Genomic DNA, 27,403 nt, shown 5'->3' with positions numbered 1-27,403 from the left:
ACAGAGCTTGGCATAGTGGTTTGAGCAGCCTTCCCAACCAAGCTGCAACTCCCATCTGCCCCGGTCAGCACCTGGGAGTTGTAGCCCAAAACCTCTTGAGGGCACCAGGTTGGGAAAATCTGGGTTTGAGGAAGGGTAGCCCATATGGTGCTTTCCATGAGTTGCTTGACTACAATTCCTATCACCCTTGACTTTTGGCTCTGTTGGCTAGAGATGATGGGAGTGGGAATCCATTAACCTCTGGAGGGCGTTGTGTTGGCTACTCTTAGGTTAGAGTGCCTGGCAAGGAGCAGGAAGTCTCAGGTTCTCCTCTCTGCCAAGAAGCTCACCAGTTAATGTCAAGCCAGTCTTGCTTTCTCAGCCCAACATACCGTATTTTTCGCTCCATAAGATGCACCTGACCATAGGACACACCTAGTTTTCAGAGGGGGAATGCAAGAAAAAAAATATTCTTTAAAGGGAGCGCTTAGCAGAGCCTGTATGCATCCCAGGCTCTGCTCAGCGCTCCCTTTCACGAACCGAGGGAGAAGGGCAGCCCGTCAGTGGCTCGTGAAAGGGAGCGTGGCTCTTGCTGGCTTTTGTGGGAGGTGGGGGAAGGGACAGAGGTGTTCTGAGGGTAAGGTGGAGGGAGAGCCTTGTGCACCAGATGTGAGCAAACATCAAATGGGGAGCCTACTTTTGATCCAGGAACAATGCTCAGGTGCAAATTAATGGCTTGGCACAAAGGACTAAGAGTTAAGGAATGAGATGCTGCTGAGCACATGCTCAGCCCAGGGGATGGTGATCAGTACCAGGTTCAAGCCTTCCACACCATGACCCACTCGTGATTTCCCCCCAAGCTTTCTTTTTCAGCAACATAATTTTGCGAAAGGGAGAGCATCTTTCAGCTGTTGCTATAGTTCAAAGCTAATGCCACAGGGTGGCCTAAGGGGAACAGCTACCAGGTCTGTTGTGCTGGGCTACAAATATCCTGCACCTGGTACCAGCTTGCCTCAATTCACCCTGCAAGATTCATGGTGGAACAGGGATTTGATCCTGCTGGATCTCCATAGTCTTAGTCTGATGCAGTAACCACAACTGCATGTGTGGTTAACCTTTCTTCTGTCAATTACTACATTCTCTTAGGGGTAATCACAGTGTGTGGAAAGCCAGCAGTGGGTGAGGCCAGACCCAAAAGTGAGTGAGGCCTCCTTTCTTCTCTCTCTCTTTCTGACACCTCCTTCTCTCTTTCCCTCTTCTTTGGCATTCCCCTGCTGGGGGAAGAGAGAGGTTGCCCTTGGCAGAAGTCTGAACTGATCACTTGCAATGAGATTTTGCATCAGTACCACTGAAAGAGGAGTCACTTCTGAAAGACACACACACACACACACACAGAGAGAGAGAGAGAGAGAGAGAGAGAGAGAGAGAGAGAGAGAAAATGCAAATGCTCCACTCTGTTAGCTGGTGCCGTGATAGGGCTGCACACTTCAGTTGGGTTTAATTGATATCTTGCAAATGAGTAATCTATTCCGAGTAATAAGTGAGTGCTGAAATTACTGCAGAAGGAGTTCTTAATAACAGGTGTTCTGACTCAAGAAATGAGACAAAATGAAAATGAGGCGGGTTTAGTATTTCCTCCCTTGGCATAAATGTTGCAATTGTGATCATGAGATGGATGTGGCAGGTTCTTGGGTGAAGGATCACCTTGAAATGTTCCTGGCAGACAAATCCTGCTTGAATTTGGACGCTTCTGAAGTGGTATTAGACTTGCCAACCACCCCATTCCGTCTGGGACTCTGGCAGAGAGTAGGATCGCCCCTGACTCCAAGAATGGTAAACGTCTTTCTGTTCAAGGGCCACATTACCCTATAAGCTAAAATCCCCAGATCTTTTCCACATGTACTGCTGTCAAGCCAGGTGCCCCCATACAGTATTTGTGCATCTGATTAGTCCTCTCTAAGTGTAGAATCTTATACTTGCTCCTATTGAAATTCATTTTGTTCATTTTGGCCCAGTTTTCCAATCTCAGTATTACAAGGTAACAGGAACGGAAAAGGCAGACTCCTGCCCCAATCAGCTTACAGTCTAAATTATGCCCCTTTCTTCTATATTTATTAATTCTGGTCTTGAAAATGGAGTGGGAGTTTCTCAATTACTATGAGATTAAAAACGGTGGAGTCAGAGTTCTATGGCAGCTCTGATGCTTTGTTTATTGATTTATAATTTTGTAATCCAGCCAGTTGGAAGCAGTTGACTCCCGTTTTGACTCCCATTATGGATATGTTGATATGCTTACTTAACAATCAATGCATTAATGTATAAAAGCTAACAGCCAGTTTATTAGGCCTTTAGCCAGAATTAAAACCCACTTGATTGTCGCAAGATGCTGCCATCAAGATTGGCAGGCATTTAAAAGCTGTTGCTTTGATTTATTTGGGTTCCCTTGATGCCAAATATTTTTCTAAAACAGCTCAGCATTAACTCTGCCTAAATTAATGTTGGCCTTTTGGCATTGTCCTGACAATACCCCTTATGTCTTAGTTTTAAAGGTTTGATTTGAAAGCGATCATGAAAGTGCTCATTAACTGCAAAAAATAAATAAAAGAAATGGATAATCAAAATTAGCTGTTGATGGATAAAATGAGGCTTTGTTCCTGTCAACAAAAGCAACTTCATTTGCAACACAATCCCATTTTGCCTTTGGCTGCAATCCTATAGAGGCTTACTTGGGAGCAAGCCCCATTGCACCCAGTGAAAATGATTTCTGCTCTGCACATTTGAAGCAGCATCTTACCACTTTAAACAGACACGGTTTCCCCCAAAGAATCCTGGGAGTTGTAGTTTGTTAAGGGTGCTGAGATTTGTTTGGAGGACCGCCCTCCCCAATTCCATTCCCCTCAACTGTCCCTGTCTCGTTTTAGGGGGCTTTGCACTCACACACAATTTAAACATATTTAAAAAATAAATTTGAATCCAATATGGATACGAACTTGGATTGTGTGTGTGTGTGTGTATGTGTGTGGCACAAAGTGGCTACCTTTGAAGGTGACCCGGGAACTGCGATTAATCCAGAATGCGGCAGCTAGACTGGTGATTGGGAGTGGCCCCCGAGATCATACCACAGCGGTCCTGAAAGACCTACATTGGCTCCCTGTACGTTTCCGAGCACAATTCAAAGTGTTGGTGCTGACCTTTAAAGCCCTAAATGGCCTCGGTCCAGTATATCTGAAGGAGCGTCTCCACCCCCATCATTCTGCCCGGACACTGAGATCCAGCGCCGAGGGCCTTCTGGCGGTTCCCTCATTGCAAGAAGTGTGGTTACAAGGAACCAGACAGAGGGCCTTCTCGGTAGTGGCGCCCGCCCTGTGGAACGCCCTCCCACCAGATGTCAAGGAAATAAGCAGCTATCCTATTTTTAAAAGACATCTGAAGGCAGTCCTGTTTAGGGAAGTTTTAAATATTTAATTCTGCATTGTTTTTAACACTCAATTGGGAGCCACCCAGAGTGGCTGGGGAAACTCAGTCAGATGGGTTGGGTAATAATAATAATAATAATAATAATAATAATAATAATAATAATAATACATATGGTGCCTTTCCTGCTATGTTTCAAAGGCCTGTTGGAAGAAAGGGGTCAAGTCTGATGGTGTCACCTGGATGAAAGTAATGTGAAGGGCAGTCTGATCTAAACAGGGAGGGGGTTTCGGTGGTGGGATGCCACCACTGAGAAGGCTCTTCTTTGTGTAGTACCCACCCTGACTGTATTCACTGGGAACATCTGGTGGGTTGGGTGCATGCAACATGGGCTGGTTGGTACTGGTGGCGAAGGCATTCCTCCAAGGTGCTCTGCATTGTGTGGGGAGCCTCCAGGAGTTCAGGAGTCCCCCACTGCCCCATGAAGGGCGACAGAGATGGTGCACTCTTCCCTGCAATCCCTCTCTTTAAATAAATAAATAAAAACCTGTTGCTCTCAAGAGCAGGTAAAAGGTTTTGAGCAGGAGATAATAGTTGTAAAACATTGGAGGTTTTTAAAGGTCTGCATATTAGCTGATTGTCTGTCACCCTTAAGCTTTGGCTATTAGGAGAACATGGAGACACCAGCCATTTATATCCTGCATTTTTAAGAGAATCACAGTTGTTCACTTGGCAGTCCAAGGGAGTCCAAATTCTGGACCAAGAGGAGCTGAATTTTGCAACCTGTATAAATTATGCAAATTGAGCAGTTTTGCACAATTTTCATGAAACACACAATTTCTTTCTTGGTTCTGTTTTGCTGGTCATCCCGATGATATAGTTAGAATTTTGACTGTATTATTTCCTGCACATGGACTTCAATCCCACTTAAGTCAGGTTAAAAACAAACATCGTATTATGCCTGTAAGTATCTTCCACAGCATAAACTTTCCTACGTATTCTGAAAGCATTGTGTGCTTGTGGTATTTTGATATGTTTAATGATTTTTATATATTTACAAGCTGAATTTTATATATTGTTTTTATGGCTTTGCAACAATTTTTTTTATATTTTTGTATATATTTTGTTGTTGTTTAGTTGTTTAGTCATGTCCGACTCTTCGTGACCCCATAGACCAGAGCACGCCAGGCACTCCTGTCTTCCACTGCCTCCCGCAGTTGGATCAAACTCATGCTGGTAGCTTCAAGAACACTGTCCCACCACCTCGTCCTCTGTCATCCTCTTCTCCTTGTGCCCTCCATCTTTCCCAACATCAGGGTCTTTTCCAGGGAGTCTTCTCTTCCCATGAGGTGGCCAAAGTATTGGAGCTTCAGCTTCACGATCTGTCCTTCCAGTGAGCACTCAGGGCTGATTTCCTTAAGAATGGAGAGGTTTTATCTTCTTGCAGTCCATGGGACTCTCAAGAGTCTCCTCCAGCACCATAATTCAAAAGCATCAATTCTTCGGCGATCAGCCTTCTTGATGGTCCAGCTCTCACTTCCATACATTACTACTGGGAAAACCATAGCTTTAACTATACGGACCTTTGTTGGCAAGGTGATGTCTCTGCTTTTTAAGATGCTGTCTAGGTTTGTCATTGCTTTTCTCCCAAGAAGCAGGTGTCTTATAATTTTGTGACTGCTATCACCATCTGCAATGATCATGGAGCCCAAGAAAGTAAAATATCTCACTGCCTCCATTTCTCCCCCTTCTGATTAAGTGGTATATTCAGAATTGATAACATGGGAAACCCATTCCCTCTAATAGCAAATTCAAGCAGTGAGTGCAAGTGGCAATGAAATCAAAACTTGGCCTCTTAGAAAGAAGAGGACGGTGTCAGCAAGGTTGGGAGAGTCCTGGGGTTTGCAGAGGTGCAATTGCTTAAAAGTGTAAGGGAGCAAGGCCATCCTCTTCAATATGTCAATAGAGACTGAGCATTTTCAGGAGTCACGGACTGTAGACTGACAGATGGAAAAAAAAGAAAGAAAACTGAGAGCCAGGAGAGTGGAATGCTTCACGTGAACTCCTTACCAGTAACAGTATCCTAGAGGAGGGTATGGACAGCCGGCCGGCTATAACCCTGGACAGGAACACTCCTGCAGGGAAATTAAGATGCACTGCCACATTTTGCCGCTGGTTCCATGTGTACAGTTAAGGAGAGAGCCCCATTTCGAGGTGCAGACTCTGAGCACATTTATCAGGTTTAGTTTTGATCAAAGACCCCAGAGGACAGGATCACACTTCAAAACGACCTTGACAGATTAGAGAACTGGGCAAAAACAAACAAGATGAATTTTAACAGGGAGAAATGTAAAGTATTGCACTTGGGCAAAGAAAATGAGAGGCACAAATACAAGATGGGGGACACCTGGCTTGAGAGCAGTACATGTGAAAAGGATCTAGGAGTCTTGGTTGACCACAAACTTGACATGAGCCAACAGTGTGACGCGGCAGCTAAAAAAGGCAATGCAATTCTGGGCTGCATCAATAGGAGTATAGCATCTAGATCAAGGGAAGTAATAGTGCCACTGTATTCTGCTCTGGTCAGACCTCACCTGGAGTACTGTGTCCAGTTCTGGGCACCACAGTTCAAGAAGGACACTGACAAACTGGAACGTGTCCAGAGGAGGGCAACCAAAATGGTCAAAGGCCTGGAAACGATGCCTTATGAGGAACGGCTAAGGGAGCTGGGCATGTTTAGCCTGGAGAAGAGGAGGTTAAGGGGTGATATGATAGCCATGTTCAAATATATAAAAGGATGTCACATAGAGGAGGGAGAAAGGTTGTTTTCTGCTGCTCCGGAGAAGCGGACACGGAGCAATGGATCCAAACTACAAGAAAGAAGATTCCACCTAAACATTAGGAAGAACTTCCTGACAGTAAGAGCTGTTTGACAGTGGAATTTGCTGCCAAGGAGTGTGGTGGAGTCTCCTACTTTGGAGGTCTTTAAGCAGAGGCTTGACAACCATATGTCAGGAGTGCTCTGATGGTGTTTCCTGCTTGGCAGGGGGTTGGACTCGATGGCCCTTGTGGTCTCTTCCAACTCTATGATTCTATGATTCTATGATTCTATGAAAGTCACGGGAGCTCGGCCAGCCGTGTCTATAACTGTTCCATGGTTTTTTATTACGGCTTACTCATGACAAACCTGGGCTAGATCAAGGCCAGGGTGTCTCTGGCTGTGGGAGTTGTTCCCCGGGGAGGCAGGGGCTCTGTTTTGCAATGCCTCTTTTCTGGAGGTAAATGAAAGGCCTGGGGGAAAATATAGCCCCTCCTGATCACAGCTTGATTGTGTGTTTTTTTTAAAGAAGATATTTATTAAGAGTTTTTAAGGAATAACAAAAAAGTGAAAAATAAAAAGAAACATACAAAATAAAAATAGTTAAAAACACATTAATTTTCCATAACATAACTTCCTTACACTTATTACCCCGGACCTCCTCATACCTCCCTTCTTTGTATTCCAGTTCAATTTGTTAGTTCAGCAAATCCTTACCATTAAACTTTACCCATTTGTAACCCCCCCTTTTTTCATAACTCTTAAAGCATTACAGCTGGAAACTGCTTAGTTTCTTACCAACATCCTTCTAACATTCATTAATTTTACAATATTTCTGTAAATAGCCTTTAAATTTCTTCCAGTCTTCTTTCACCGACTCTTCTCCCTGATCTTGGATTCTGCCAGTCATTTCTGCCAATTCCATGTAGTCAATCACCTTCATCTGCCATTCTTCCAGGGTGGGTAGTTCTTGTGTCTTCCAGTACTTTGCAATGAGTATTCTTGCTGCTGTTGTTGCATGCATAAAAAAAGTCCTATCCTTCTTTGGCACCAATTGGCCGACACTGCCCAGGAGAAAGGCCTCTGGTTTCTTAGAATCATAGAGTTGGAAGAGACCACAAGGGCCATCGAGTCCAACCCCCTGCCAAGCAGGAAACACCATCAGAGCACTCCTGACATATGGTTGTCTCTGCTTAAAGACCTCCAAAGTAGGAGACTCCACCACACTTCAAGAAGGTATATTTAAATACCCTTTTCATTTCGTTATATATCATTTCCCAGAAAGCCTTAATCCTTGGGCATGTCCACCAAAGGTGAAAGAATGTACCTTCAGTTTCTTTACATTTCCAACATTTATTATCGGGCAAATGATAGATTTTTGCAAGCTTGACTGGGGTCATGTACCGCCTGTATATCATTTTCATAATATTCTCTCTTAAGACATTACATGCCGTAAACTTCATACCTGTGGTCCATAACTGTTCCCAGTCAGCAAACATAATATTATGTCCAACATCCTGTGCCCATTTAATCATAACAGATTTCACCGTTTCATCCTAAGTATTCCATTTCAACAGCAAATTATACATTCTTGACAAGTTCTTAGTTTTGGGTTCTAACAGTTCCGTTTCTAATTTTGACTTTTCCACCTGGAAGCCAATTTTCTTATCCAAATTATATGTCTCCATTATCTGATAATAATGAAGCCAATCTCTCACTTTGTTTTTTAATTTTTCAAAACTCTGCAATTTCAGTTTGTCTCCTTCTTGTTCCAAAATTTCACTGTATGTCAGCACAGCTTGATTGTGAAGCCTTGCATGAGTGATGTAGATCGTTGTCATTTGGAGCCCTTGTAAACAACACTACATGTTTTTATGTTTGCATGTTCCTGCTCTGTGTGGCTCATGCACAATTACCAGCAGTTTTTATTCTTAATTACTCTTTTGCGTTGTTTTGCTGCCCTGAGGCCAGGCACACACATGCACTTGTCTCAGAGAAGCTGCAGGAGGAGCAGGTTAACAGGAGCTGAAATTGCAGGATATGTTTCTGGTTGATTCCAAGGTTCTAAATTGTTTCAGATTAGTTTTCGTTTTCGTTTTGTTTTATTAAAAAAACCCCAACTCATTTCCTTCTATTCCTGCCAAAAAAGAGGGGCAACTGAAAGAGAACAGTTCGGCACAGTGTGTAGTTTGTTGTGGAGACTGAACGTCCAGAGTTAGCGAAATTAAGAGATGGAAAAGAGCAATTTGAAAAGACACACTTCCCCTTTGTCAGTTATATGAAGCAAAAAAAAAAAAAAAAAAAAAAAGCTCAATTTGATTTTTTGCTGCTGAGATAATAAATGATTAATATTAATTTTCTATTCTATTTATACAGTTCTTATAAGAGGTTTAAAATATTTATTTTTATTCTAAATATTTCTTTGAGTCGTGGGGCATCTTCCTTATGTTGCTGCCATTGTATGTTGAAGATGCACCTGCCTTTGACACCAAAGAGATATGTATTTTAGAAGACACCCCATTCTTGCAATTGCGATTTGTCTCAAGCTGGTTTTTTTTAAAGTTTTATTTTAAATTGTTGTAAGCCACCCTGGGACCTTACAATGAAGGGCAGATAGTAAATTAAAATAACAACCACCATAGTAATTTCTTGCAATTTAATCTAATGCTACGTGTATAGAATTAAAGGTCCATCTCTATCATCTCTCTATCTATCCCCCAATCTGCCTCATGATTCCAGCCTAATAGCTCAACCAGGCTGATCCACCCTGGGCCAGCTTGGGAACTGCCACAGTGCCTCAGATCCAGCCTTAAATTTAGCTCAGGTGTAGTGGCCGATGTTTAATCAGGCGCTGCGTCCCTTAGCCCTGCCCACCAACTGACAGCAGGGGGTTCAATTCTGCAGGGTGCTCCTTTGAAAGTGGCCTCTCTGCAGGAAAGAGAGTCAGGCAGTGTTGGGCTCCTACCTGCTCCTGGGAAAATGCAGCCACTGGTTAGGGAGGCCTTGGCCTTTTCATAGGTTATCGTGCCTGATGCCCATCTCCTTGACAGCCCAGGTGACTCTGCACCATCAAACCTAACCAGTAGCAATTGGAGTCTCAACCCGAGTTGACTGATGCCTCTGAATAGGCCCCATCTGGCTTGGGCCTTGGCTGAACCCATTGCACAGCCCATACACACCCACCAAAGGTTTAACTCATGGGTCGGCAAACTAAGGTCCGCAGGCCGGATCAGGCCCAATTGCCTTCTAGATCTGGCCTGTGGACAGTCTGGAAATCGCTATGTGGATCGCCAGCGCATGGATCACCAGAGCGTGCCTTCTTTCCCTCTCCCTCACACGGTGGCGCTTTTCTCCTCAGGGACGGAGCAATCTTGTCCCATGCTGGGTGCTGTCGATGGTGGGAGTCGGCTCATCTGCCTGCCCACCTCAGCAGGGTGGCACTGTGAAGGGGGCGTGTGACGCTGGCTGCCGGCTGTTGCTGCGTTTTCCTCCTGCTCCTCCTCCCTCTCCCTCAGTCTGCCCTTCCTTCCTTCTCTGCGCCTCTTTTCCGTGCCACTTCCTCGCGCGCTTTCTTTGCGTTGCCTGCCTCCCTCCCTCCTTCGTTCCTCCCACGGCATTCAGGAGGGTCATTGTGGTGCCCGCGGCTACTGCTTGTGGGTTGGTGGGTCTTCTTCTTCATGGTGCTTCTCGGGAAGCCGCAGCAGGTGGTGGGCAAAAGCTCTGGCGACGCCCCAGTTCACCTGCCTCCATCCGTGGCTCCTCCACCGGGGCTGCTGCTTCTGTCTTCACTGGCCAATGCAGTCTCCTACCCCACCATGGCACCTGGCTGGCTGGAGAAGCCCAACTGCGGCTATTGGGACGACAACTGGGACAGGTAAAGCAAAGCATCTTCAGGCCTCTTTGCAGGCGGGAGAAAAAAGTTCATCCCTCCCCCATACAGTCTGGCCCCCCACAAGGTCTGAGGGACAGTGGACCGCCCCCCTGCTGAAAAAGTTTGCTGACCCCTGGTTTAGCTACTTAAATCATTTGACTCTTGTGTTTTGGCTACGTGGTTATTCTTCTTTTCCCCCCTTCTGCTGGAAACTCCAGCAGCGATGAACCAGCCTTATGTGGCAGCACTGAACTGTAATTCTCCTTCAGCCATGATTATACGTCAGCCTGTCATATCATTTAAGTGGTACTTCTTTCTTCCTGCTGAGAGTGGTTGATTAGATTCTGGTGGGGCTTGGATCGTCTGCGTTAGAGACATTCTCCCCCTTGCCCAAGCAACTTAACAGTGTTATTTCTTTCCTCTGTTTAACTTCTCAATGGAAACAGAACACACTGCCTTTGGACACTCGCAAAAACTCCCAGAGACAGGCATAACCACCCTGGGACAGACAGTCTGAAGGAAGAAATGTGAGCTGCATCAAAGAGTTACAGTGTTAAGGGTTCCAAGTACCCCATTCGACCCCCCCCCATAAATAACCCAGTCTTCCTTTTGTAGCCACTGAGCAGACTCAGTTATCATTTGTACAGGGATTTATTGCCTTAGGATTATTTGCTAAATATTGAAACCTCCAATTTATTTTTAAAAATGCTATTTTATTAACATAGATGTGAGTACATAACTCTCAAGCAGAAATATGCAGTGGTACCTTGGGTTACATACGCTTCAGGTTACATACGCTTCAGGTTACAGACTCTGCTAACCCAGAAATATTGCTTCAGGTTAAGAACTTTGCTTCAGGATGAGAACAGAAATCGTGCTCTGGCGGCGCGGCAGCAGCAGGAGGCCCCATTAGCTAAAGTGATGCTTCAGGTTAAGAACAGTTTCAGGTTAAGTACGGACCTCCGGAACGAATTACCGTAAGTACTTAACCCGAGGTACCACTGTACTGTAACCTGATAGATAACCATAGATATATAAACACACTTAGAAAACAAGACATCATCTTTATAATGCTATCTGTGCTTAATAGGAAAAGAAATTCTAAACAACCAACTTCACCAAAGAGTAAATAAATATATTATGACTGGGAATCAAGACTCATCACCATGCTTTTCTAAATCACCACAAAGTTCTTAATAAAGTATATGTTTCAGCATTATCTTGTACTTTACTATTCCAGTGCATAATAAAAACACAAACTCCACTCTCTATTCCTGACAGTCTGTCCAGGACTGATGGGAGTTGGAGACCAAGAATATGCTGAGGGCCACTGGTACCTCACCCCGTCTTTAATTTTTTGCCATAGAGGAGCCACTTTGTGCATTTCCATTCCCTTTGTCCGCTAATTATTTCTAAGTGTAGTCACACCCTTGGAGGCTTCAGGCTAAGGAAAGAAAGGAAAAGGTGAATAAAGAAAATAAAAAAATAGCCTGCATTGAAAGAAGGATCCAATTGGCTCTCCTTGCAAGAAAGCGACGGCACCGCAAGTGTATTTTTAGAGCACGTCTTTCATTTCTCAATGTCAGCATGAGACACTTTCTCCACATATCTTTTGGACCAAATGAAAGAAAACGGCTCTTTTTCTGCTGCTCATGTTGCTGCCTGTGTTCAGTCAGTTTCTCACCTTCTCCCGTGTGCACGTTCTCTCTTCTCAACTACCTGCTTCGACTTGCAGGGCTCAGCAAATCTTAATTGCACCAGCTCAGGTTCCAGGGCTTCAGGCTGTTTCTGACCTTGGCGGAATGGGCAGGTGGCTGAGGCCAGGATGTGGGCATCTCTTCTGGAGTACCATCAGAATGGAGGGGCAAACAGGAAGCAGAAAGCTAAGCCGGTGCCATGCGTTGGACCCTTAGACTCCATGGAAAGGGATTCCAGGACAAGAGGGAGGGGGTGGTCTCTAAGGTTGCTGCTCAGTGCCTTAGGGATCCTGAAGCCGGCACGGGATCTGGTCACAGAAAGAAGATTCTGCAGGCTGCCATCTGGAGAAGGTTAGCCACTGACTCTGCCCCGAGGCTGAAGGATCAGACTCTTTCAATGAGGAACTGCAGGATTATTCATGTAGTTGAAGGTGCAGAGTATGGAGGGACGTGGGTGGCGCTGTGGGTTAAACCACAGAACCTAGGACTTGCTAATCAGAAGGTTGGCGGTTCGAATCCCCGTGACGGGGTGAGCTTCCATTGCTCGGTCCCTGCTCCTGCCAACCTAGCAGTTCAAAAGCACGTCAAAGTGCAAGTAGATAAATAGGTACCACTCCGGCGGGAAGGTAAACGCCGTTTCCGTGCGCTGCTCTAGTTCATCAGAAGTGGCTTAGTCATGCTGGCCACATGACCCAGAAGCTGTACGCTGGCTCCCTCGGCCAATAAAGCGAGATGAGCTCTTGCTTTATTGTTCAAGGGAGTCAGCATACAGCTTCCGGGTCCTGTGGCCAGCATGACTAAGCCACTTCTGGTGAACCAGAGCAGCACACGGAAATGCCGTTTGCCTTCCCGCCAGAGAAGTATTTCTCTACCTATTTAACTACATGCACTTCGTTCTTTCGAACTGCTAGGTTGGCACCCTCAAATGGTGAATAGTTTCATCTGAATCCTCACAAAATGGAAATAGCAGGCAAATGTTTTGACAGGGAAGCTATTGAAAGAGCAACTGCAGGCCCTTTGTATACTTTGAGAGCCAGGAAGTTGCTTCTTTGCAGTTTTGCTTTAGCCCTCTTCCAAAACAGCCCTATTCTCCCCGCCCTGTAAAAGCATATGCTTGATTTCCTCCATCAGTCCAAGGTACTGTGGAGAGGCTGCTTCTCCCGAGCTGAGCGTGATGCCGCAGCTTTCAATTTGTTAACACCCCATTAACACAAACACTATTAGTCCTGCAATCCTGGCACCGTTAATTAATATTTCTATGGTTTATTCTAATCACTCAGAACTGGGAGCCAAGCCAATGTGAACAGTAGAGGCTTCCAGTACAATAAATGGTGTGTGTGTGTGTATGTGTGTGTGTGCGCGCACACACACACACACTGCTTTTACTTCACCCCTCAGTGAACCTGGTAGCCACAGCTAGAATAAAATTTCAAATCCCCCCCCCTTCTTCCTCAGGGATATAAATTATTCAAATAGGAGATTTCCTGTTCTGAATGAAGTTAAGGTGCAAGCAGTATGGGGGGGGGATGAGAGCATAAATATCACAGATCAATTTAATCAACTGGTTTGTGGCTTTCTCTGAGCCATGGGAAATTTGAGGGGTTTCATGGTTTAGAGCACAGGTGGAGAATCTGTGGCCCTTCTACAGACATTGCTGGATTCCGGCCCAATCACCCCTAGGGCAATGGCCAGTGTATGTAGTATGGAGAGATGTTTTTTCCCCTCACAACATTAGAGATCAGAGGCATCCGATGATGCTGAATATTGGGAGATTCGGGACAGACAAAGGAAGGGACTTCTTCACACAACACTTAGTTGAGGTATGAAATTAGCACCCAAAACAGGCAGTAACGGCCACCAATTTGCATGGTTGTAAAAGAGGATTAGGCACGTTTATGGAGGCTCACCCTGAAGGCTATGGTCTGTTGGAATTCTGCCTGGGTCAGAGGAATGTGCCACAGCGTAGGCACCGGCAGATATTCCTGTCGACCTCCCCGCGTCTCCACTCTGCTGATAAGCAGGCGAGGTCCTGGCGATTCTTCTCAGATGTGAGAGGAACACACCGTTTCCTTCTCTCCCCTTTGGTGTCCCCCAAGGAGGGGAAAGAAGCAGACAGAAAACTATTTACATCTTTTATTTCTGTCTCTCATATCAGTACAGAGAAACACGTCTGCACTCGACAACAGCAAGAAGAAACTCCACCCATGTACTTCCAGTACGGGTCATATGACACACACACTGAGCTAACATCCGGTGCTCAGTACAGAATGGACTGCCCCTTTGTTTCCATGGCAACAGTCACAAACATCCTGTCTGGCTTTCCAGCCACAAGCAGCTGACTGAGCTGCTGGAGCCTTTGCTTGCTGCAGCATTGGTGCTTTATGGTAACATACTCCCCCTAAAGTATCAATGCGTGCTGCGAGCAAAGCGTCATCCAGAGAAGAAAACAAACAGTTGTTATACATATAACATTCCCCTGTTGTTCCAGTTCCACCCTTGGAACTACCCGCCACTGGTTTAACCAATGTACCTCTCTGGTTGTGTGACTTCGCATTACCTTGGTTAACAACTCTCTGTTGTGCCTTTGTCTCTGACTCAGACACAGCTTCAATCTGTCCTTGATCGTTTACAACAGCAACATATGCAAGGTTAGCAAATTCCTTTGAATACCTCTTGGGTGGTACACCCTTCGTTGCTCTCTCAGACCTTCGTAAGAGCTGCTGCTCTTCTCTGCTTTCTGGTTCAGCCTCTGAACTCTCTGGAGAACCAGTATTAAGCTTAATCAGTGGTTTATCCTACTTTTCTGAGGGTCTAGTCTTTATTTGAGATTTCCTCTCAATGACTGTGACAACTGAGCTGTCTGAGCTATCAGTGTCATCATCATCAGTACCACTGAACTCAATAAGATCAAACTCATCATCATCATCATCAGAATCATCTGTGGAAAATGTGTGAACAATCACTCTCTCCCGTTCAGGAGCACTCTCTAGAAATTTTGTGAGAATCACCTGACCAGATTCAGACAAAATTACTCTATAGAGACCTTTTTCATAACCCACAAAGATGCCTCTGGCATTCTTTACCCCACTTGGAGCTTCTGTTCTCACATGAGACCCGAAAACCTTAAAATAGGCAACAGAAGGTTTTCTATTAAACAGCTTCTCAAAAGGAGAACATCCCAACTCTGTTGAGACTTTTCTCAACCACACATGAAGATAGGACGCTAGAGATTCGGCCCAATAATCATGTGGTAAATGTGAACTCAGCAATTGCGCATGCATTCCCTTTTGCAATTCTTTGTTCACTCTAACACAGACACATTTCTTCCATGCTTCTTCGGAAGTAGCAAGTTTGTGTCTTATCCCTTTCTCATCCAGGAACCTCTGGAAATCCTGTAAAAGAAAAACTGGCTTGTCATCTGTGAAAAGACAATCAATGTTAGCATCATGCATACTTTTAACCTTGTCACAAAACTCCTGAAACTTTTCTAAAGTTTCCTGCGGTTTCTTCATCATATAAACCCAAGAATAATTAGTGTAACAATCAACACACACAAGGTAATATTTTGCACCGCCTCTAGATGGTTCTAAAGGACCAATCACATCAGCATACACCCGCTGAAAAGCTCTGTGGACCTTCTTGGCCACCTTCTTGGTGTTCACACTGGTCACACCTGCAAGAGAAATTTCGTTAGAATCAGAAGTATTACATTTCATGTAATCACTTTGATCAAAAGTCAACAAATACAGTCCATCTTTCTTTTTGGCAGCCAGAAACAGTTCTCCATCTTTGTAGATCTTGCATCTTTTAGCATCATAGTACAGTTTTAGTCCCTTCTTTGCAATCTGCGAAGCACTCAGCAGACTAAATTTTAGTTCTGGAACCAGGTAAACATCGTTTATAGTCAAGTTCAGACTCTCAAGATACACAGTTCCAATTCCGGTCGCTTCCAGTTCTTGACCGTTGGCTTGTTTCACAGTGAAGCTTTGCTTCTTCAACGTCGAAAACAGTCCTCTGTGTGGGCAGAGATGCTTCGTGGCGCCGGTATCGATTATGAATGCGTTCCCAACATCTGGCGTGGTTCCTTTCACCATCATAGCCTTTGCAGGTTTCACCTGGCACTTGGTACGGCTTTTGCTTGACGCCTCAGGCTTCGTAGAACTGTTCTTGGCTCCTTTTGACTGTCGCGGCTTCTTACAGTTTCGCTGTAGATGCCCAGTCTGTCCACAATTGTAGCATCGGACAGCACTCAATGCTACGGCATGCTCTCCAGTAGCATCAGCAGTGGGAAGATTTGAACTCTGTTCTTGCCTCCCTCTGTCCTTCACTTCCAGTGCAGCAAGTCTGTCGTGTTCGTTCAGGACGACGGCACACACTCTTTCCGCGGTTAGCTGCTGAGCAGGTAGCGAACCAAGCTGACTGGCAACAACCTTGTAGGTGCGGTTAAGGCTGTTTATCATCATGAAGCAAAACACTTCCTCCTGTAGACGGAAATTGCGTTCCACCATCTGTTGACGCAGAAACTTCATCTCTGTCAGGTGCGCTTGAACATCTCCATCAGGCGCTAATCTTAGATTGGTCAACTTCTCAAAATACAGCAACGCTGAAGAACCGGCATCTCTCTGATGCGTTGTACGCAGCGTGTTCCAAACCTCTTGCGCAAATTCCAAATGCTGTATATGCACAAGCTGCTCATCTGAGACACACAGAATTATAGCAGTCCTAGCCTTCACATTCTGTGACTCCCAAGCACGCGTTGGTGCTGCTGGGATAGGATTCTCAATCACCCCAAACAGTCTCTGATTCTGCAGCAGGGCCTTCATCTTTACAGACCAAGATGAATAATTGTCATTGGTCAGGAGGGGTGGAGAAGGCAAGCCTTCCCCCTTCTTGGCATCCATTTTGAGTCCTTGCATTGACTCTAAAACACAAGCCTCTAAAATCCAATAGCTGGCTTGTTTACACTCTTGACACCTGGCAACTCTGACACTGGCTGCGTTGGAAAGTCCCTTCCAGCAGTTCGTGAGGACCTAGTCATAACAAACTTTGTTTTCGCCTCTCTGAAGCATAGTCTGACTTTCCAGCCCTCTGGAGTAACTTTCCATTTCTCCTCTCTGAGGCACAGCCTTCTGAAGGACGTTGCCTAGCAACAGCGCATTCCTTTCCTCGGACAGGAAACCACAAAAATGCCCGGAATGCAGGCCTCTTCTAAGTTGGAGCTGCTTTCCCACATACGCTCTCCGTGAAGCAGAGAATGAACCATTCTGCATTCACACTTTTAAGCCCTTAAAAGTCTCATACCTTGAGTATCGGCTTGGCTGTCAGCTTCTTCTGGTCAGCTTCTGGCTGCAGAGAATAAGCCTCTCAAATCAGGCTTCCATGGAGCAGAGGAGGACAATGCACCAGCCTCTCATGCAGATGTCCGATGGACAGCAACCATCCGAAGGCTGCCACTGTTGGAATTCTGCCTGGGTCAGAGGAATGTGCCACAGCGTAGGCACCGGCAGATATTCCTGTCGACCTCCCCGCGTCTCCACTCTGCTGATAAGCAGGCGAGGTCCCGGCGATTCTTCTCAGATGTGAGAGGAACACACCGTTTCCTTCTCTCCCCTTTGGTGTCCCCCAAGGAGGGGAAAGAAGCAGACAGAAAACTATTTACATCTTTTATTTCTGTCTCTCATATCAGTACAGAGAAACACGTCTGCACTCGACAACAGCAAGAAGAAACTCCACCCATGTACTTCCAGTACGGGTCATATGACACACACACTGAGCTAACATCCGGTGCTCAGTACAGAATGGACTGCCCCTTTGTTTCCATGGCAACAGTCACAAACATCCTGTCTGGCTTTCCAGCCACAAGCAGCTGACTGAGCTGCTGGAGCCTTTGCTTGCTGCAGCATTGGTGCTTTATGGTAACATGGTCTGCTTCCTTTGTTGGAGGCAGTGTGGTTCTAAATGGCAGTTGCTGGAGGCCATAGGAGGAGGGCGGGGTTGTGAAGCTCAGGTCCTGCTTGGGTGCTTCTGTAGGCATTTGGTTGGATTCTGTGAGCACAGGATACTTACCGTATTTTTCGCTCCATAAGACACGCCTAGTTTTTAGAGGAGGAAAGGGGGAAAGCCCCGTTTTTGGGGGGATCAGCTCACAGTTGTGCAGCTTCTTTTGCAAAGGGGAAAAGCCCCCTTTTTTGAGGATCAGCTCAAAGTTGTTGAGCTTACTTTGCAAAGGGAAAAAATCCTGTTTTTTGTGGTTCAACTCACAGTTCTGTAGCTTCTTTAGGAAAGGAAAGGGAGCTGTTTCTATAGTTTCCAGAAAGGTAATCTAATCAGCCAGTCCCATGTCGCTGGGGAAACAATCAGCCTCCGTCTGCAGAACATTGAACAATGGAGGCTGGGAAAGGGGCCGGGGCCGGAAAGGGAGCCAGCGATTGACCACACATTCACTCCATAAGACGCACAGACATTTCCCCTTACTTTTTAGGAGGAAAAAAGCGTGTTTTATGGAGCAAAAAATACAGTAACTAGATTGGCTACTGACCTAATCTAGCAGGGTTCTTGCTCAGAGGGCCATAGGCTCCCCATCCTTAGAATCATAGAATCATAGCATCATAGAGTTGGAAGAGACCACAAGGGCCATCGAGTCCCACCCCCTGCCAAGCAGGAAACACCATCAGAGCACTCCTGACATATGGTTGTCAAGCCTCTGCTTAAAGACCTCCAAAGAAGGAGACTCCACCACACTCCTTGGCAGCAAATTCCACTGTCGAACAGCTCTTACTGTCAGGAAGTTCTTCCTAATGTTTAGGTGGAATCTTCTTTCTTGTAGTTTGGATCCATTGCTCCGTGTCCGCTTCTCTTGTTTTTACAAGATTTTATTATTTACGATTCTTGCATTGCAGGGAGTGGACTAGATGACTCTTGGGGGGGTCCCTTCCAATTCTACGATTCTACGATGCTCTTATCCCACACTTTGGTCCCAGGAGCTCAGGGCAATGTATGTAGTTTCTCCTCTCAGAGCTTTCCAAACTTTTCACGTTGGGGACACACTTTTTAGACATGCATAATTTCGCGACACAGTAATTCTGTTTTACTAGCAAACCAGAGATTAAACTAACCCCTTTCCAACCCCGGGAAGAGCAAGGGGAGCGTTCACGTGACACACCTACACACTGCAGCTGACACATTAATGTGTCGCGACACACAATGTGGAAAGCTCTGCAGCTACACTTTAAAGTAGCCCAAGCAGTGTGTGTGTGTGTATGAGAGAGAGCAAGAGAGAGTGTGTGTGCAAAGCAGCATGCTGTGTTGTGAAAACTAGAACATCAAGCCTCTTGTGATCTGTCCTCAGCATGAAGCCACAAAGCACAGCTCAGAACCTTGGATAGCTACAAGTACCCAGCTTGCCCCAACCAAGTTGGAGACTGTCTTACCCTTCCAGATGTGAAGCATCAATTCTTAAAGAAGGCACAGGGAACCACAGGCCCAGGGCTCACACTTAGCCCTCTGGCCCTTTCTGTTTAGCCCTTGGGACTTTCCTCGGACTGCATCCCTTTCCTAGGCCACACCCTTCACCCACCCCAATTTACACCCCCTTTCAGTTAATTTTGCCTGTTTGAAATAGGTCCTTGCACCCTAGTCACGCTTCTTGTTTCCCTGGAGGGGTGCATGTGTGCACTGAAACTTAGATTGCTATACAAAGGTCAAATTCATTGCTCTGCCAGCTTTTGCCTCTAGCTCTGCCTAGAGGTCAAGACATGTGGGTCTTTTTTGTCCAACTACTTATGCTCAGAGTAGACCCACTGAAATGGATAGAGCTAAGCTGGTCATCTCCATAAATTTCAGTGGGTCTACACTGAGAAGGACTAAGATTGAACTCACAACTCATGGATTCCCTTGCCGATTATGACTGACCCATTAGAATTGCGGTTAAGAGTTTTGTGGACTTGTTACAAATTAGACCATTTCTTCTGCTTTGCCTCTGGGTGCATCTCTTTAAAACCAGCCATAGTCACCAGTAACAGACCCCAAGTGAGGCTGGATGATGTCAGTAGTCTTCCAGGATGTGTGGGAATATCTCCTTGGGAAAGCTCCATTCTTGGCCATTGGAAACAGCATTTCTTGGACACATATGACCAGGCTGGCTACTGTTCCTGCACCATCATTTCATATTTATGCCATTCAAGTGTGACAAAATGTGTGCTGGGAAAAGTTTTAAGATGTTAGCAAATTATATCTAGAAGCTGGTGTGGGGTTTGGGTGGAGAACAAGGATTCAGCAATGCAAGGCCTGGTTGTGGTTTTCGGCTATAGGATGCCAGACGTGGTGATATGTATTCCAGAAAGAGATGCCCTTTATGGGTTGGATAAAATCAATAACTCATTCCACACAGGATACAGAATCTCACTCTGCTGATAATGAGTCTCATGCTGACCCAAGACCTCTGCTGGCTCTTGGCTGATGACCATTAAATGAAATTTCTTATTAGCAATTCTTTTTTCATCAAAGGCCTTCAGTTGGCCATGGGTAGGTAAGGGGAAAGTGATTAATGCTGCAATTGTATACTCCAGCCTTCTCCCAACCTGATGTCCTCTAGTTGTGGGGCTGCAACTCCCATCATTCCTGACCAGAGGCTATGCTGGCTGGGATTGATGGGAGCTGTAGTCCAAAGCATCTTGAAGGCACCATGTTAGAGAAGGCAGCTATACTTGCCTATCTGGGAGAAAAGCCCATTGAACCCAATGGAACTTACTTCTGTATAGGACTGCAGCATAACAGGTTGAGGGCAGGCACACAGAGAGGGAGACTTCCAGAACAGAAGAGGAAGGGGGAGAGAAGGGTACATCCCAATGATGGTCAGCCAGATGTCTCTGTGAAGCCCACAAGCAGTGCAGGAAGGTAATCGCCAACTTCTGATGTTGCTCCCAGAAGCTACTGCTGAGTGAGCCTGGAGATTATCTGTAGCCATGAGGACTAGCAACCAAAAGCAGCTTTTGTCAAATCCCATTCTAAACCCTTCTAAGCTAGCAGCTGTCACTGCATCTTGTGGCAGCAAATCCTGCAAATCCTTCATGAAGTAGAACTTTGGTTTGTACTGAAATCCTCTGCTGACTAGATGACCCTGAACTATAATGCAGCAATGGGGAACCTCAGGCCTGGGCGCCAAATGTGGACCTCCAGGACTCTCTATCTGGCCCTTGGGCCCCTGCAAGGCACACCTCCTCTACACAGGCCACACCCCTTACCTGTCTTGTTTCACACCCATTATGCCACTGGAATGCATCGCTGCCCTCCGGTGATGATCCTTGCCTGTTTGGGTGAAAGACAGGGAAGAGTGTATGTAGCAACCAGCCTTTTACAAAGGTGTAATTTACATTCACTGCTGTGCCCCTGGCCTCATCCACCCCTGGCATGTGCCCAGAGGGAATGTGGCTTTCAGGTTGAAAAACTCCACCTTCTCCTTGCTGTTGAGTCATGGAAGAAGACATGCAGGTGGAGACATAGGTCAGTGCCCTGGATTTGGGCAAAGCCTGAATAATTGAGCTGAATCAAGCCTACATGGCAGATCCTGGCTGGGACAGAGTCAGGTTGAGGAAAACCTAATTACACATTAGCCCTGCCTCCAAGTAGCTTTGGGGCTGGATCAGGGCTGGGACATTTTCCTTGGGTTGGCACATGTCAGTTCGGGGGATAGGGGACTGTACACAGCCCTACAAGACAGTTAAGATGTTGCAACAACAAGGGGTCTTGTGGCAACTTGCAGACTCACAAATTTATTCTGTTAGGTCTTCCAGGTGCTGCAAGAGCTATGCCTCTAGAGGTGTTCTAAATGTTTAATTTCCAGCTGGATCCATTCCCTACCTAAATAAGCTATCCAGTGCAATATTACATTTAGGTTTAAAGTGTGGTTAAATATTCACCCATTCCCCATCTCTGGGTAAATGAGGGTTTTTATATGGGTTATCTGACAGTATGGAATCTGTAGCCTCCCGGCCCAAATAATTTTGGAGAATTGCCTGTGTAAACACACAATTAAAAGCAATTTTCCAAGCCTCCTGATTATGTTGATTTTTGTTTTCAGCACACCTGGCTGTACCGACTCCTTCGATTCCATCACTTAGGCGGTAAACAAGTGTGTCCTAGTGAATAATGTGACAGATGCAAATGAAGATGACACATTGCAGGAGAGGGAGGAGGGGACAAATTTGCAGGGCTGGGAAGCTGCTGCTTTTCAAAAGATCCGGAGTGTGGGAAAACCTTCCCTTTGAGTCAGAATCTTTTACAAACATTTGAAAACTAGTCTGTATACAAGGTCCAGTCCAGTCCCAAGGTCAGGAGTATCTCAGTTCACATAGTCAGACAAATCAGGGGTCAAGAAAGCCGAGGGTCCAAGGGCTCAAGAAGCAGCAAGGTCTGGTCAAGAAGGACAAATGTTGTTTCCAGCAACTGACCGAGACTGGAAACCCTGCTTAAGAAAGCTGGAGCCAGCTGGTTCTCATCAGGAGCAAGAAGGCTGGTCAGCAGCAGGTGGAGTCACTGCGCCTTCTGCTCTTTCAGGCTGCTGCTCAGCAGGTGAAGCTGACTCCTGGCCCATGACATTGTCCCTGCCAACACTTGCCTGGGTGATAATTTTAGATCTCCTAGCAAAGATGGGGAAACCTGTGGCCCCCAGATGTCACTGCACTCCAACTCCCATCAGCCCCAGTCAGAATAGCCAATGAAAAGGGACCACATCTGATAGTTCGAGCACATCTCAAGGACCACAGGTTCCCATCCCTGCTCAACAGCAGTGCTTCTTAAGCTCCTTTTGCGAGTTACTTGCAAGAAGGGGCAAAGTGTTCATGAAATGGCCATGGGGCTGTTGTCATTGGACCAGCCCCCAATGATGCTCAGCTCCTCCCATCTTGCCCCTGCTATCCAGATGTTTGAAATGTGTAAACCTTCACATGTGGACGGCCATGCATGTATCTTGGAGGAAAATCTGACCTGGTGGAGGGTACCTTCCTAGGTTGTTCTGGATTCCAGCACATATATTGTGAATCTTCATATCTATATACTATCTGATATTTTATAAGGAGAGAGATCATCTATGATGACTGTACTTCTCTTAACTACCAGCTGGCAAATTGTTCCAGGGAAAACTGGAAGGTCAAGTTAAGAAGGCAAAGGAAGCTTTCATTTTCATTGCCGTTTCCACTGCCACCCTTTCAAATTGCTGCATTGCTGACCCAGTCGTCACCCCTTTGCTCTGCTGTGGGAAATGGTGATGATATTAAAAAGGGTTATGAAAATGTATGCTCCACCTCAGTCTTACAGGTTGCTTAACCTTTATCAAAGAACTCCAGCAGGTGAGCAAAGCACCTTTACTTGCCTTGTTGGCACAGCTGACTCAACTCTCTGGTCTTCTACAGTACTTAGCTGAAAACCCTGCCAGATTCTTCTTAATGAGAGCTTTTTATTTCTGTTCTTTAAAAAAAAGGTTGGCTTTCCGGGAATGCTGGTGTATATCAGTGGCTGATAATTGCTAAGGCCCTTTAAGGGTCAGGAATAGTGGCTTAATTTGCTCCATATTGGCTCTGCGCCAGGGATGGAAGGCTCTGTGGCCTTCCAGATGTCATTGGACTACAACTCCCATCATTCCTGACCGCCAGCCATGCTGGCTTGGCTTGGGGCTGACAGGAGAAGGAGGCCAACTCCTAAAGGGTCAGAGGTTGCCCATTCTTGCTGTCTTGAGGGTCAGCCAGAAACATCATTTCTCTTCTGGACACTCAAGTTGGACAGCCTTACTCTTTTGTTCCAGGTTCATGTCCTGTCTTGTGCTCAGGGCTTATGGTCCTTACTATTCCAAAGCCTGACCATGGTGATATTGGGTGGAATTACAACATCACACTTATTCAGTTATTTTGTAGGTGCAAGACATTTTGCCTTTCAAACAAAACAATTTCCCCTCTCCCTTCCCTGTGTGCTTTTTGGGGAGGGGGCTTCTCCTTACCCTCCAGAGCAGATTTTGGGGAGATGTTGGGGAAGGGGGGGGGGGAAAGCTGCCTTGTGCTTGCAGGTGTCTTCTGAATTGGGCCCATTGAAGATTGATCATCATCACCATCATTGATATTGTTACTGTTATTTCAGTTCATTATTTGCCCTTCGCCATCAGATCCCAGGGTGGGTTACAACCATCTGAAATTCAGTATTAAAAACAGTTTAAAACAAATTTCAGTCACAAGAACAGGTTGGGTCCTGAAAGCATATATCTCAGGTGCCAAAGACCACGGTAAAGAGGTGTGCGTCTTCATTCTGTGATGGAAACGGTGTTGGACACTCCTCTGTGGGAAGTCCACCACCTCGGAGCTGCCACAGAGAATGCACTCTCCTGGGCCAACCCCCCCCCCCCCGAATTTCTGAGGGCTGGAGGAACTACCAAGAAGGCCTCCTCTGCTGAGCTTAACATCTGAGAGCATCTGAAGAGAAGGGGGCAATCTTTCAGATATTACACATGCATCAAGAAGGGAGATTCCAGCTAAACATCAGGAAGAACTTTCCAGCAGTAAGAGCTGCTTGACAGTTTGACAGACTCCCTTGGAAGGTGGAGGACTTTCCATCCTTGGAGGTTTATAAGCAGAGGTTGGATGGCCATTTGTCAGGGATGATCTAGTTGAGATTCCTGCAGTGCAAGGGGTTGGACTAGATGACTTTGGGGGGTCCCTTCTAACTCTACATTTCTGTGATAATGTTCTATGCTAGTACAGTGGTACCTTGGTTTAAGAACAGCTTAGTTTATGAACAACTTGGGTGAAGAACACTGCAAACCTGGAAGTCGGTGTTTTGGTTTGTGAACTTTGCCTTGGAAGCAGAACATGTTCCGCTTCCTGTTGGGTGTGTTCCATTTGTAAATTGAGTCCCAACCGGTATGGGAAAGAGCGCCTTGGTTTAAGAATGCTTTGGTGTAAGTACGGACTTCCAGAACAGATTAAGTTTGTAAACCGAGGTAAAGGTAAAGGTACCCTTGACCATTAGGTCCAGTCATGGACGACTCTGGGGTTGCGGCGCTCATCTCGCTTTACAGGCCGAGGGAGCAAGCGTTTGTCTGCAGACAGCTTCCAGGTCATGTGGCCAGCATGACTAAGCCACTTCTGGCGAACCAGAGCAGTGCATAGAAACCCTGTTTACCTTCCCACCGAAGCGGTACCTATTTATCTACTTGCACTTGATGTGCTTTTGAACTGCTAGGTGGGCAGGAGCTGGAACTGAACAAAGGGAGCTCCCCGTTGGGATTTGAACCGCTGACCTTCTGATTGGCAAGCCCTAGGCTCCACCCACGTCCCTGTAAACCAAGGTACCACTGTACCATAGAACACTGAGGCCAACAGAATAAAATGATGAGATGGGGAGGGTAAAGAAGAAGAAGAGCCCTGCTGAATCAGATTGTACTCTATTGACACTAGCATTCTGAATTTGAACCTGGGTCTCCACAGACCTAAGGCAATACAGTGGTACTTCGGGTTACATACGCTTCAGGTTACATACGCTTCGGGTTACAGACTCTGCTAGCCCAGAAATAGTGCTTTAGGTTAAGAACTTTGCTTCAGGATAAGAACAGAAATCGTGCAGCGGCGGTGCAGCAACAGCAGGAGGCCCCATTAGCTAAAGTGGTGCTTCAGGTTAAGAACAGTTTCAGGTTAAGAACGGACCTCCGGAATGAATTAAGTACTTAACCCGAGTTATCACTGTACCATTAACTCAGAGCTAGCCAATGTGGTGCCTATGGCAGCTGGGATGGCCAACAGATTTGTAGGTGCTGCAGATTGACAATATCTAGAGGGCACAGCAGTGCCTATTCCCACACCCCGTGTTGGCACCACCACATTTCATCACCTTTCAGTCTTAAAAATAAAATAAGAACTGTCCTAGGTTTTGGTCTGGTTAGCTGCCGGCAGAACAGCGTTGCTAGAAAAGCCACAAGATTTAAAAGACGCACCTGCTGAAATGACATTGTCTAAGAGGGAGCCCAGGCCAATCGATGGAAGCCTATTCTCATAACGGGGCTGGCCTGACTCCTGCTGTTACGGTGATCCACAGTGCCATCAATGTAATGGATTTGCACAGCCGTCTTGCACAGGGACCTGGGTGCAGAAAGAAAGGCGAAGTCTGTATTTCCTGGGTAGCAGGTACTGGCTAGGGAACATTTCTTTATTATTAGGGCTGGCAGGATTGGAACAGCTACTCGCACCTCCCTCCAACACTGGCCTGGCTGGCTAAGAGTGCAAACTCATTGTTTGCTACTTTTAAAATATTCCAGAGTTTTAAGCAGGGAATGTCACAGACTGGGGCTCATCCAGGAGAGTGTGTGTAGTCAGGCCTTGGCACCCACTTAAGGCACAGAAAGGAACAACTAGTCCTGGCTCCACACTTTGGAAAACTCCTGCGCAAGATGCCTTTTGTGGGTCCCATCCCTGAGTGGACCTGCCATCTCCCTACTTCCATCCCCACTGCTCATTTACGTGCCCCTCCTTTCTCCGTCTCTGGCCCCAATCCAGCATACAAGGCAAGTTGAGGGTGATGATCTACTCCCTCGCTCTTGTCACTGCTTGCCTGTTCAGCCTGGGCAGGTGAACAGGCCGAAACAGCAAGGAGGGAGGGAGAGGAGGGCTGGGAGGCTCCAGGGGTCAGCCATGGGCCCCTCAGCGGACCGTGAGCACTGGCATTGGCATTGCTTATGGGAAATGGTATTGCAGGTCAAATTAGACCTGTGGGCTGGAGGTTCTCCACCACTGCACTAAATAAATTAGCCGCGAGGGATGGGAAGAATGAATTGTTCATCCTGGCTGAAATATTTCCACTTGAATAAATAAGGTGGTTGGTACCAAAAGAGCTGGCCGCCCCACACTTTTCCATTAACTAAACTAAGGGTTGCTCTTTTTTCTTCCCCCTTTCAGCTGCCTGATTTATCAAGTTGCAACGTTGTCAATTTTCCAATGTGGCTCCAGCGCTCCAAGCCATTGTGTCTATTATATATAGATGCAGGAGGTCCAAAAAGCAATTTAAAGTGTCGCAAGCAGTCAAATGATTTGGGAAGTAACTAATTAGCCATGTCGAAAGAGTGACAATATTTACTTCTCCGCTCACAATAGCACTGAAGAAAGATTCGCCCTCCCTCCCTTTTTCGTTTCTTTTCATCTACAGCGATTTACGGCAGGAAAATTAAATGCCTCTTGCGAAAGAGCCCAGTGGTGGACATTCTGCAATGGCCATCACACTATAAAGCATAACCTAATCATCTGCTGTGCTGGAGTAAATTAAATGCCCGTAGGGAGGGAGGGAAGTAAGGAGCAAAAAAGAACACAGGCGGTGAAAAGTGATATGTGGAAGTCTACTCTGAAGGAGCCTGGTCATTCCAAGACGTTTTGCTGCCTGAGGTGAAGTGCTAGATCAGAGGCGGCCAACCTTTTTGGATCAGGCGTATTTGAGGTGTTGAGAAAGTGTTTCAGAAAATGGCGGCCATGTGGGTGTGGCATAATACAAAATGGCTACTGTGGGTTTTGGCATAAAGGCTGCCACATCTAGAAGAGCAGGAAAGGAGATAAGCCCCCAACCTCAGCCCCTTCCACCATCAATGAGAAAAATGTGCAT

At 46.1% G+C, this 27,403-nt stretch overlaps 1 protein-coding gene and 1 long non-coding RNA gene across 4 annotated transcripts in view; one reads left to right on the top strand and one right to left on the bottom strand.

The window, feature by feature from the left end:
- The window catches only part of TMEM132B (transmembrane protein 132B), a 376,300-nt gene that overhangs the window by 183,713 nt on the left and 165,184 nt on the right, over positions 1-27,403 (top strand). The window lies entirely within an intron of this gene.
- LOC309521576 lies at positions 11,178-26,206 on the bottom strand. Its single transcript, XR_014214731.1, has 3 exons — positions 25,752-26,206; positions 21,022-21,085; positions 11,178-11,922 (listed from the first exon to the last, which is right to left on the bottom strand). It is a non-coding gene; the product is annotated as an uncharacterized lncRNA (long non-coding RNA).

This window comes from Podarcis vaucheri (genome assembly GCF_965113315.1).
Source record: "Podarcis vaucheri genome assembly, chromosome: 16".
In the NCBI taxonomy this organism is placed as follows: domain Eukaryota; kingdom Metazoa; phylum Chordata; class Lepidosauria; order Squamata; family Lacertidae; genus Podarcis; species Podarcis vaucheri.
Note: the sequence above shows the minus strand (reverse complement) of the source record. Positions and strands in the feature narration are given on the sequence as shown.